This window comes from Zootoca vivipara, chromosome 8 (assembly GCF_965207765.1).
Source record: "Zootoca vivipara chromosome 8, rZooViv2.hap1.1, whole genome shotgun sequence".
NCBI classification, from domain to species: domain Eukaryota; kingdom Metazoa; phylum Chordata; class Lepidosauria; order Squamata; family Lacertidae; genus Zootoca; species Zootoca vivipara.
The window spans coordinates 4621495-4634790 of NC_142591.1; the positions used below are offsets into that span (position 1 = coordinate 4621495).

The 13296-nt window shown below is 40.2% G+C and overlaps 1 protein-coding gene across 3 annotated transcripts in view; it reads left to right on the forward strand.

The window, feature by feature from the left end:
* The window catches only part of LOC118079391 (protocadherin alpha-5), a 182316-nt gene that overhangs the window by 40204 nt on the left and 128816 nt on the right, over positions 1–13296 (forward strand). The gene's annotated exons all lie outside the window — the stretch shown is intronic.

Genomic DNA, 13296 nt, shown 5'->3' on the forward strand with positions numbered 1-13296 from the left:
CATGAAAGGTTTAGAAAGCTCTGTCTTAGTTTAATACATTGAGTTACATTGAGTTAAATACCACTGGTATTGGATCTTGTAAAAGTTTTCCTTAAATCCATAGATATAATTGAAAGGGAAATATCTATCCAAATCCATCTGTATTCTTCCAAGGTTAACTCTTTTAAGTCTCTGGCCTATTTCCTTATGAACGTTCCAGTTTTATTATTAAGTTTCATAATTATGGAATGCATATTAGCAGTTCACAGTTTGATATTAGTTAGAATTTCCAATTCAGTTTCCTCCCTTGAGACACAATGTTTTCTTAGTAAACATAGAAATGCTTCTTTTATTAGAAAATACTAATATAATTGCGGCTGAAGACCACCCATAATTTTAATAACATTTGTGTATCATTTAATTTCTTGCCAGGATATTAATTTCTTGCCAGGACACTATCCTCTTCTGTTTGATACCATAATGTCAAATCCCCTATCATCCTTTGTGTAAGTGATAGAAATATATTATGAAATGTGGGGTGATGAAGCTGGGAAGATTGTCTAAAGTACTTCAGTCTGAAGGGATAAAAAACTTTTAATGACAAAAAAAAAGCTGGGAAGATTTTCTTACTTAATTTATACCAACCTATTAGAGCACTGTGAACACATGGTACTTTACTAGCAAACTTTCCCCAATTCTCCTGGAACCATAGCATTGTCTTTGATTGCCTCTTTTAAATAGTTTTCTGGTTGTGTTATCAGATTGTTCAGTTTGTTTTAGTGCAACAAGTGGATCCCTCCCCCATGGAACCCCAAATGGATTAATGCCACATTTGCAAAATATGGGACTTGTAATGGAATACTCAAAAATGAATAAAAAATAGAAAATAGATATTTTAGCAATTGCAATACAACCCATCCAGGAAACTGGATCCAAAATCTTAATGCTGATTCCATCTCCTGGTGCAATTTTTCATAACTGATTCTAATTGTGACAAATTATGAAGAACCATTTAACAGGTTTAGATTACCAAGTTATATCCACTGTTCCTGTTCATTCTTTTTTCTGGAGCTAGGCCTTTCCATTCAGATTTTCTAGAGTATATATATTGATATTTTTTCCATATCCATCTCATATCTATTTTAGATGTCTACAAGAAGTATTAAGGATGTGCTAATGTTTAAAATGCAGGGACGCAGGTGGTGCTGTGGGTTAAACCACAGAGCCTAGGGCTTGCCGATCAGAAGGTTGGCGGTTCGAATCCCTGCAATGGGGTGAGCTCCCGTTGCTCAGTCCCAGCTCCTGCCAACCTAGCAGTTTGAAAGCCCGTCAAAGTGCAAGTAGATAAATAGGTACCGCTACAGTGGGAAGGTAAACAGCATTTCCGTGTGCTGCTCTGGTTTGCCAGAAACGGCTTAGTCATGCTGGCCACATGACCTGGAAGCTTTACGCCGGCTCCCTCAGCCAATAACGCGAGATGAGCGCCGCGACCCCAGAGTCAGTCACGACTGGATCTAATGGTCAGGGGTCCCCTTTAATGTTTAAAAGATGCCATCCATTAAGAGCAAGATTTTTTTTTTGAACGAATTACCCCATATCACATTCAATACATTTTAAATTCTTCTCTAATTGCTATAATTGCTCTAACTTAATAATTGCTCAGATTCAATGAAATTGCTCTAATTGTTTGATAGCTAAAACAAAAAATAAGGGTAAGAGTGGGGATCCTTGCCTATTTCTTCTATATAGTGAGAAAAGATCTAAGAGATAGCCAGTCATCTGTACCTGTGCTGTTGGTGTCTGATATAAAAGTTGGATCTAGGACCCGAAATTCAAACCCAATTTGAAACAGTTCATAACCTCTATCGGATATTTCCACTCCACTCTATCAAATGCCCTTTTGGCATCTAAAAATAACAGCACACACTTTAGCTTTTCACCTTAAACTATTTTTTATCATATTAATTAATGAAAAGGTTATTTTCATATTAGTTTTCTAATCTCTCTCTAATTTTCTGTCTCTCAAGAATCCAGTCAATATCTATGTACTTCACAATGATGGATATTACTTTTTCTGCAATAATACAGAACTAGATATTCACACCTTGGTTTAACAATGAAATAGATCTATAAGATTCCTGGTTTGCTGGGTATTTATTAGGTTTAGATATCATGATGATTCTTGTCATATTCCACGAGTGGCAATTTCTTTTACCATATTGATTTATTGATATTCTGTAAGAGTGGTTGTTAAAGAGGTTTAATAGCATCCATCTGGCAAACTATCTGGGCTGGGAGAATTGCCATTTAAATAATAATTATCATCAGTCTTACCTATGATAAAGAAAAGGGAGCCTCTAGTTTTCTCTGGATATCATTAGATATTTTTGGTATATTTAAATTTCTTTAAAATCATTAATGCTCCATTGAAGTTACCTGTCATAATTATGTATCTATTATAAAATCTAATTGAATCTATTTTTAAAATTGAATTTCCCTTGTGAGTTATGTGGACCATAAATAAATACTAACATGTTCTTTCCCCATCCTCTCTCAATATTTCTTGATTAACCCATTTTTAACTAATACTGCTACTTCTGAAGCAGTGAAGACTTGTCCTAATCTAATTTCATTCAGATATTTCCCCTGCTTTTATCTGTATTTCTTGCAGAAAATATAAAACCTGCATTTTCTGAACACAATTTTCTTGTAGATTTCCACCATTTCATTGAAGAGTTCAGCACCTTGCAATCAATGAGAGAGTTCTTACTGAATTTGTTTTATGGTCATTTAACAATTAAAACAAAACAAAACACTAACAAGTGTTATTCTCACTAATTATTTTATCTTCTTCAGATTTATTAGAGTTTACTGATCTGAGATAGTTTGTTCCTTTGCTTCCTTCAGAGAATCTTGCTCAACGCTTTCCCCAGTATCATTTATTTGTCTTCTCTGGTTTTCTTCCTTCTTAATTTTTTATTCTGATTTTGTTGTATTCATATCTGTGGCCATTATCTGGCATGGAAATTTCCTCTATATATGCTTTCAGTTGTAAAGCTTCCTTCCTTGTCTTAATCTTAACCTCTTTTAAAAGCAAACAAAATAATTAACTTAAAAGGGGACAGAGCGAGCAAGTAAGCAAGCAAGCGAGAGAGCTGGCCATTGATGTAAGAAACTTAAATTCATTTTCCTTATTCAAAGTATCAGGATGAATAATTAAACTGACCAAGATGACTTTAGCATGAGTTGCTTTTCTTAAATTGCTAAGGCCAGTCTTGATTTTACTTTCTCCTCTGAAAACAACTTCAGTACCAATTGTACATAATCTATCAAGCTGTATGTAAATTGATAGATGTTCTTCAAAAATTGTGACTATGTCCTCCCTTTCTAGGTATTCTGGGAGGCTTCTAAGTTTTAAATTCTTCTTGTGTTGTTCCTTCGTTGTTTCCTCAAATAGTTTACATTCTGTCTATGTTGTTTCCATTTTTTCTATTTTCATACTAATGGCTGCAATTCCCTTTTCCATATCAACCACAGCCTTTTCAATATTGTAGGGAATTCCAAATTGTTTTTGAGTACATTGAATGTATGAAAGGTAACTAATATGTAAAATAATATTTAAATACCTTCTAGTGTTATGAGTTCTTAATATTGTTTTGCATGTTTCCATATTTATAGTAATAATTTAAAATATTTTCAGCTCCTGCCGAGTCAAATTCTGAGCATTGCAATTTTACTGTTTACCTCTTTTCTATTTTATCAAAATTTACCTTTGGGTGGAAAGAAGGTAAATTGAATTACCCAAAGCATAAGAAAGTGCAGAATGCTTTAACTTTGTCTCTCATCTGTTTCTCCTCTTTGTAATTCTTACATTGAAATTGCAACACAAGAGAAATAGTGCTTCTGATCCTTTACAGAGGGTCTTTTAATTACTTTTCTATGACTGCACCAGAGACAAGTGAAGCAGGAACAATGTCCAGGAAGATGAAAATGCAGCTTGGTTAAAAGTATCTTGGACCATATTTGCCAGGACAGTAAATGAAGCCAATTGGATTTCATGACTAACTGTTCCCATTGATTTCAGTACCACGTAGGTGTGTCTAAGGCTGCAGTCCTGTACCCACATACTGGCAGTAAGCCCCATTGAACTTAGTGGGTAGACAGTGAAGGCAGGGTAGGTTATGTTAGTTGCATATAATGCAGTTCCACCATCAGAGTTCTAGTATTAGGAGAGCTATTATATTTGTGAAACTAACAAAAGCCCTAGATGACAGTTCTTAACTTTTTAAAAAATGGCATTTTTTTTTAGTTAGGACTGGAAATTCTCAAATATGCCACCTGATCCTATGTGTAAAGGTACCCCTGACCGTTAAGTTTAGTCGCAGACAACTCTGGGGTTGCGCACTCATCTCACTCTATAGGCCAAGGGAGCCAGTGTTTGTCCGCAGATAGCTTCCAGGTCATGTGGAAACGCCGTTTACCTTCCCGCCGGAGCGGTACCTATTTATCTACTTGCACTTGATGTGCTTTCGAACTGCTAGGGGGGCAGGAGCTGGGACCGAACAACGGGAGCTCACCCCGTCGTGGGGATTCGAACTGCTGACCATCCGATTGGCCAGCCCTAGGCTCTGTGGTTTAGACCAATGGTCCTCAACCTTGGGCCTCCAGATGTTTTTGGCCTACAACTCCCATGATCCCTAGCTAGCAGGACCAGTGGTCAGGGATGATGGGAACTGTAGTCTCAAAACATCTGGAGGCCCAAGGTTGAGGACCACTGGTTTAGACCACAGCACCACCCGTGTCCCGATCCTATGCATACTCGCTCAGAAATGAGCCCAACTGTGTTAAATTGTAATTGATGCCAGGTAAGTCTTCATGGGTGCAATCTCAGGCCCTATGGACTCTTATGTATGCTTACGATTGCAATCTCCTGTTGATTTTAAAAGCACTTGCTAGAAGCACCCCCCCCTTTATTGGCTGAACTAGAATTTTCATGCAAACATGAGCAAATGTTGTGTAAAGATTAAGAAGCTGCTTCCCCTCCCATTTCTCTGCTCAAGATTCCAGCATCACCTGCAAGGCCCATCGCAGATATCTGCTGTGCAATGCCTAGTGTGTATTGCTGTGTCCCTATATAACTCATTCAGTGTCTACTCCTCTCAACTCTGAGAGTTACAGGCTCTGGAGTTGCATGCCAGAGGTTGCTGAATAAGTGTATGATAAGAGAGGGTTACATGCTATTACATATAACAGGCACTTTGATCTTGAAAAATACATGACACTCCCCCCCCCAATAAGAATAAAAGAGCATCATCAAGTGTACTATCACTTCAATATCAATTGGTGAATGAGCCTTCATGCATCTAACTGGCAGAACTTTCTTATCACTTGGTGTCAGCACAAGTGCAACCCTTCTTGGAGGAGTCAGCCCACCCATTCAGATATAAGCTGTTATGATAACTGAGTGTGCAACAGGAATGTTGTAGTGTGAACCACCACATTAGAAGAACGAATTGACTTTAATAACCAGTTGAAAGCAGAAGTGCATAAAATCTCTGAAGAACAGGCAGTTATCACAAAACATTTCATAAAGTTTAGTCACCTGCTTCTCCACTTCAACAATCGTTCGCTAGAGGTCACTGTTGCCTAGGGAAATATTTAAGAAGAAAGAACATGCAGAGCTCCTCCCTCAGAGTGACTGAAAACCCTGCTTGTCAGATTCACAATGGTGCTATCAAGCACAGAATGCAAGAGCACCAGCGTCTATTCACAAATACCAATTCAGATGGGCTCCTTGGACTCTGCTCTACAGTACATTAAAGAAAAGGATTTATAAAAAGGAAGGAAGGAAGGAAGAAGACAACAGTGCTGATATTTGTGGCTATGCTTGCAATGGTTGCCTGGCAGAATGATTCGGTGGCAAAGCAGCTCCTGCAGCTGCTTCTCCTCCACGCAGCCTGGATGATGGGGAGCGGCCAGCTCCATTATTCTGTGCCGGAGGAATCCCAGCACGGCACCTTCGTGGGCCGCATTGCCCAGGACCTGGGGCTGGAGGTGGAGGAGCTGGTGCCTCGGATGTTCCGGATGATGTCCAAAGGACAGGAGGACTATTTTGAGGTAAATGTGCAGAATGGGATCTTGTTTGTGAATTCCCGGATAGACAGGGAGGAGCTGTGTGCCAAGAATCTTGAATGTGCCGTTCACCTGGAGGTGATCCTGGATAAGCCTCTGAGGGTTTTCCATATAGAGGTGGAGATCAGGGACATAAATGACAATGCTCCCATTTTCTCTGCAAGTGAACAAATTCTGAGCATAGCAGAAATTATAACGGCACCTGGCACCAGATTCCCTTTAGAGGGAGCTTCTGATGCAGATATCGGCACTAATGCTCTGCTAACCTACAAGCTCAGGCCCAATGACTATTTCATTGTAGAGCAGAAAACAGGTGACCAGCACAATAAACCCTTAGCAATTGTTTTAAAGAAGCCATTGGACAGGGAAGAGGCTCCTGTGCACCGTCTTTTACTCACAGCCACTGATGGAGGCAAACCAGAGCTCACAGGCACAGTCCAGCTGGTGATTAATGTGCTAGATGCAAATGACAACCCTCCTGTATTTAACCAATCAGTTTACAAGGTAACATTATTGGAAAATGCAGCCACTGGAACACTGGTTATTAAGCTGAATGCCACTGATTTAGATGAAGGAATTAATAAGGAGATCTCCTATTCTTTTACTAACCATGTGCCACCCAATTTCCAAAAGATTTTTACCATAAATTCCAATACCGGGGAAATAATAGTAAATGGAAGAATTGATTTTGAAGACATTAGTGTATATGATCTCCAGGTTGTAGCAGAAAATAAAGGCAACCTTCCTTTGTCTGGACATTGTCAAGTGATAATTGAGGTGCTGGATGTGAACGATAATGCCCCAGAGGTGTCAGTCTCATCCCTCTCTGTGCCAGTGCCAGAGGACTCCCCACTGGGGACAGTGGTAGCCTTAATCAGTGTCTCAGACAGGGACTCTGGGGCCAATGGCCAAGTAAGCTGCTCACTGTGGCCTCCTGGGCTTCCCTTCAAACTGGCGTCCACCTTCAAGAACTACTACTCACTAGTAGTGTCTGAACTCCTGGATCGGGAGCAGGTAGCTGAGTATAAGTTGATGGTGATGGCCGAGGACCAAGGTGTTCCAACACTGTCAGCGAGTGGTAGCTTATTAGTTCCAATTAGTGACATAAATGACAATGCACCCACTTTTGCACAACCCTCATACACAGTCTTTGTGAAGGAGAACAACCCACCTGGTGCTCACATCTTCACAGTGTCTGCTTCAGACCCAGATGTGGCTGAGAACAGCCTGATCAGCTACTGGATTGATGACAAGCTTTGGCCACTGACAAGCTACATCTCGGTGCACTCGGAGAGTGGGAAGGTCTATGCCTTGCAGCCCTTGGACTATGAGGAGCTGAAGCTGCTGGAGTTCCAAGTGAGGGCCAAGGATGCTGGGCTGCCTTCCCTGTGTGGTAATGTGACTATTCAGGTTTTTGTGGTTGACGAAAATGACAACGCACCTGCAGTGTCAGGGACAACAGAAGAGAACCCCATTCTCCTAGTGCTCCCTATGGGGTCTGGGCACTCAGTGGGCAAGATCCATGCTCTGGATGCTGACTCAGGATACAATGCATGGCTGCGATATGAACTGCATGAGGTGACAAGTGGACCATGGCGTGTGGGCCTGTATAGTGGAGAGATCAGTACCATACGTGCTCTAGATGAGGCAGACGTCAGCAGAAGTCAGAGCCTGCTGGTTTTGGTGAAAGATCATGGGAAGCCTCAACTCTCAACTACAGCCACACTGAGTGTGTCACTGGTAACCAGTGCACAGGCCATCAAAACGGATACTCGCCTTTCCAGGACAGGTGAAAGCTCAAAGCCTTTGGTGGACAATGTCAATGTCTACCTGATCATTGCCATCTGCTCAGTGTCCAGCTTGTTCCTCCTCGCAGTAATCTTTTATGTGGCCTTGCGATGCCGTTGCCAGGCGAAGGAGGCCATGGTGTATGGTCCTGGCACAGCCACACTGGTATGTGCCAGTGAAGTGGGCACCTGGTCATATTCGAATCGCCACAGCCACATCCTGGCAGGTGTGAGCGGGGAGGCTGGAGCCAAGAGTGACCTGATGGTCTTCAGCCCCAACATTCCTACTTCTGCTGATAATGGGAAGCAGCAGGACCTGCTTTGTGCAACGGTTAGTATCTGACTTGGTTTCTTCTCTCTCTCAGCTATTGTTCAGTCTCCGTAACATTGAATAAGTATTTATCCTAGTTATTCAATACTGAATTTGAAATTTTCTTTGTTGAATTTAATTTTGTAAGCATTCACATTGAATTGCAAATGGATAATTTATGAGAAACGTTTATTTCCCCCTCTTCAATTCAGTTTTACTGGTGTTTTCTTCCTGAGAAATATTTTTATTTATTGAATATGTATACACTTAAAATAATAAAAATTACTAAATGGCTAACATAAACATAATAAAAATGCAGTAGCATTCAATAAAATATTCCTAAAAGCTGGTTACACAACTGTATATGTCACATAAAACTGAGCAGTGTGCAAAATAACTTTTTTAAAAAATTGAGTCAGAGCCCAGGAAATATTGGACAATTTTTAAAGGAGGAATTTAAAAGTAATCACTTCCTCCACCTGAGAGATGGTGTTCAGAGGGGTGGGTGCTATCACAGAGAGGGCCATCTTCTGCATTGTCACCAAGTGATATTCATTTGTTAGGAGATCTTAGATTGACTTGGACTGTACTTGGGGAGGTGGCCTGACAGGAGCCTTTGATCAAAGTTACTTAGAGCGGTAAATGTCAGCAGAAAAACCTTGAACTTGGCTCAAGAGTTAATAGGCAGCTAGCTGAGATATTTCAGCATTGGTGTACTATTTTTAAAGTTAGGTGTTCCACAAAGCACCCAAGCAGCTTCATTTTGAAATAACTGTGGCTTCCAAATCAGGCACAAGAGTAGCCCCACGTGCAGTACAATACAGTTATCTAATAATGATATTAGATGTATGGGCCACTGTAGCAAAGCTGCCCCTCTCTGGGAATAGTCGTAGTTAGTATACCAGCTAAGTTGCTAATGGATGATCTGAGGCCAACTGGGCCTCCAGTTATAGTGGTGGATCTAGGACACTATGTACTTGCTGTCTCTGGGGGAGTGAAACCCCATACATAGGTGGTACGCAACCCAATTCTCAGACCTGGAGATCACCCATCCATAGGATCTCCATCTTGTCAGGATTCAGTCACAGTTTATTAGTCTTCATTCAACCCATAAGTGCATCCAGGGATCTGTTTAGGACACGCACAACTTGAGCTGTCACAGAGTTGTGTCTCATCAGCCTACTGGCTCCAGATCTCCTAATGACCATCCCCAGTGCTTTCATATAGCTGTTAAATAGCATTGGGGAGGAAATTGTGTCCTGTGCGATTCCACAGATCAACTGCCTCGGGGCTGAGGCACACTCACCCAATATGATTCTGGAACTGACCCCACAAGTAGAAGTGGCATCACCATTAAACAGTGCATTCAGTCCCCCAAACATGGAGGTGGTCCAGGAGGACACCATGGTCCATGGTATCAAAAGCCATGGAGAGATCCAGGAGAATCCACGGAATCCTATTTCTTTGTCTTTTCCCCAAAGAAGGTAATCTGTTAGGGCGACCATGACTGATTCTGTCCCAAAATCAAGCCTGAACCCAGACTGGAATGGGCCAAGTTACTTCCATCCAAGAGCATCGGAATTCTCAATATGATGCCTTCTTTACAACATTTATTGCGCATGCATTAGTTCCAGAAATTAGTAGCTTACTTCTAAGTAAGAATGCATAGGATTGTAGCAATGATCACAAAAGCGGAAATGCTTCAGAGTAAACCACGAACCAAATATTCAATCTACTTCATTGTTATTTATTTACTTACTTACCATTATTTATTGACTATCCTATATAGCAAAGTTCTCAGGACAGGTCATAGCAAGCAATTAAAACATTTGAAATTCAACAACAACAATATATATATATATATCACAAAAACACAAGTCAGAGGTCAAAACCAGTGCCTTGATTAATGGGAGGCTGGGGTTCAGTTCTTTGTATCAGAATTGGATAAGGATCCCACCAAATTTGGAATGTTCTAGAGGACAACAAGCAGGAGTATGAAAAGCCTTGAAGGAAATAATATATAAACGAGAAGGAAGAAACTGCTTATGTTTGTCATACGTGAAACAAAATTTAATCTCATTTTGTTAGATTGCCTGGACAGATTATGGACAGATTATGGAATCTTAAGAAACATCCCTGCTTCTGAGCAGACAACTTGAGGCTATTGAGACATTCAACTATATATAGACAGCTCACATAAAGGGGAGATCTTGGACTTGTGCAAAGTATAGACATGTAGGCTTGTTTTCTCCCCCCCCCCCCAATTGTCAGTTGCACACAGACTGCATGTACAGTTTTGTAGAGCATGTGCAGACATAACACGGAGTGCTTAGTGATCAGTGGTGTGGCTTGCCACAATGACATGACAATCCTGTTGTCTTCAATCCTTCTTCAATGTACACAGTTTGAAATCTGCATAGCGCTTAGATCAAATTATCTTAGTTGTAGGAAGATTATTTGCTTTTATTTCTTTATAGTGATTTCTTTCTAAGATTATTTTATATCAACATTGTTTAAATGCCCATGGAATAAATAGTTCAACAACAGTTTCAGTTTATTTGGCCTATAGACCAAAGCACATCTGATACAGTCTATTGTATTTACCAAGGTTGCTAGGACAGACATAGCAGAGTGAAAAAAGGACAATATACTAGCAAGCAATTTGGAACAACACAAAGCATTTTGACATGAAACTCAGGTTCCTTTTAATAATTGTGACCTGGTTTGATGGCTACAGCAAGGAACTTGGCTATACTTCCTGTATAGTAATATACTTCCTGTATAGTAGTATAGTAGGGTTGGAATCTACCATTAAAACTGAAACATGGAATTCACCTGAGTTCCCCAAGTGTAGAAAAAGTACTTGAAGATAAACTGTGATATTTATTCTGTGAACTGCCCTGAGATCTTACGATGAAGGGTGGTATATAAAACAAACAAACAAACAAACAAACAAACAAACAAACAAACAAACCCTGTGGAACGCCCTCCCATCAGATGTCAAAGAGAAAAACAGCTACCAGATTTTTAGAAGACATGTGAAGGCAGCCCTGTTTAGGGAGGCTTTTAATGTTTAATCGATTATTTCATTTCATTTTTCTGTTGGAAGCCGCACAGAGTGGCTGGGGAAACCCAGCCAGATGGGTGGGGTATAAATAATAAATTATTATTATTATTATTATTATTATTATTATTATTATTATTATTATTATTTTATTATTATTATATAACAGAACATTGGCTACTATTTCATCTGAGCTGCTTTCACAAGGGCAAGATTGCCAAGGCAGCCTTGTGAATTCACCTTCCATAACTGCTGATGGCAAAGCATTGAACTAGCCACTCTTTAGTTAATGTTGCTATATGCCTAGCAGGCTGATAACCACCACTGTGTTGTAGACCAAGGTACAGTGCAGAGGTGAGCCAACCCCATTTGGTAGAGTTGATAAACAAAGGCCTGGAAGTCTCTATTTAATGCAGCCAGTTTTTTCTAACCCAAGTGGCAGACGATGGTGTAGTAAATAGTGAGAGCTGTTAACTTAGTTGTTAACAAATTTCAGCCAAGAGCAAGCATAATCTTCAAGCAAAGCCAGAGAAAGGTAGCCCACATCTGTTGAGGATAACTGCACATGAAGCCAGTAACCAATGGCAAGGGACAATGCTATTTTCCCCTAAGTCTACTTACTCTTCTGGTACGGAGGCATTGCGGGCTGGTGATGTTTCATTTCACTGGGATCCAACAGGGCTCAGGCTGCTGGGGACTGCCCTGATGAGCGACTAGGATTTCAGATCCAAGCTTGCCTGCAAAATTGGCCAATGGCAGGCAGACTTGGAGCCAAGGTCCTCCTTGGGGACGGGCCGGATGGAGCACGTAGACTTCCCTCCGCTCCACTCCCAGGATACTTAAGGAGGCCTGCGCCAGTCCCAGCACCTGGGTTTGAGTTAATAGGTATGCACAATACCTCCACTGTTGATCTGCCTTTGTGAATGAATGTCAAGAATTGGTTCTGTGAAGAATTGATTTTTTTTTTAAAGACAACTTGGAAATTCCATTGAATGTGACCTCAATACAATTTGTATACAAATAATCTCTAATGTTTGCCCACTAAAGATGACCACATCTTCATGTGGTAAGGTTTTCTACTGCATATTTGTTTTTTCACCTGTATTAAAGAAAGAGCGTAATATTTTTTCCCCTGTACCAAATTCCAATATGTGTTGGGAGCCTTGTCACATCACCACAGTTTGGGGTCTGTTTTAATAATTTGTGACAGGTGACATGAAGTAAGAATACTTTCCCCCTAAGCTACAGTGTCTCTTGACTAGAGTTCCCTTCCCTACTTTTTCCTCTATGACTTCTAAATCTGAAATTTAAGATTTTAAATCCAAATCTGAGAGGGTTTTCAGTTGGGGGAACTTTTAACAAATAACAACAAAACATGCATGGATAATCTAAATTAAGAGAAAGAGCTGGCTTCAAAGGCTTAATAGCACAATATCAGATGACTCCGAAGGTTTAAAAGCAAGGCAAGCTTGTTGTTTAAAAAGCTTGAACTTGCTCCTGAAAAAGAAAGTAACTCTACCATTGAGCTGAAGCACAGTCTCTTTACTCTAGGTAGGAATGGAACCACTATAAAACAGTGCCTCCTACTAGCTTACTACCTAAGCTAGTAATGTCCATTACTTTAAACGGGTCTACTCTGAGTAGGGCCAGCATTGTAAAATAGAAATGGTACAAAGAGCTGTATGGGTAATAGTTACTCTTCTGAAGGAATAAGCCATTATATATTTATCATTCCCATACTTAGTGGAATATCTTTCTGTTCTGATGTTAAGAAGCCTAGTTATCCAAAATTACTATTTTTTAAAAATAAACTAAACATCATGTACCAGAAGAATACATTTATTCTACTACTAGTTAGAAGAAATACTGTGCAACCAAAAACATTTCAACACAAGGGGGAGCCATTGACTAAGAAGACAATTTCTGAAAGAACACGCTCCTCCCTCTGACTAGATAAAAAAATCTGCCTCTTCCTACATTGGAAACCTTTGATCATCAACGTCAAAGGACCGGCATAGACTCCT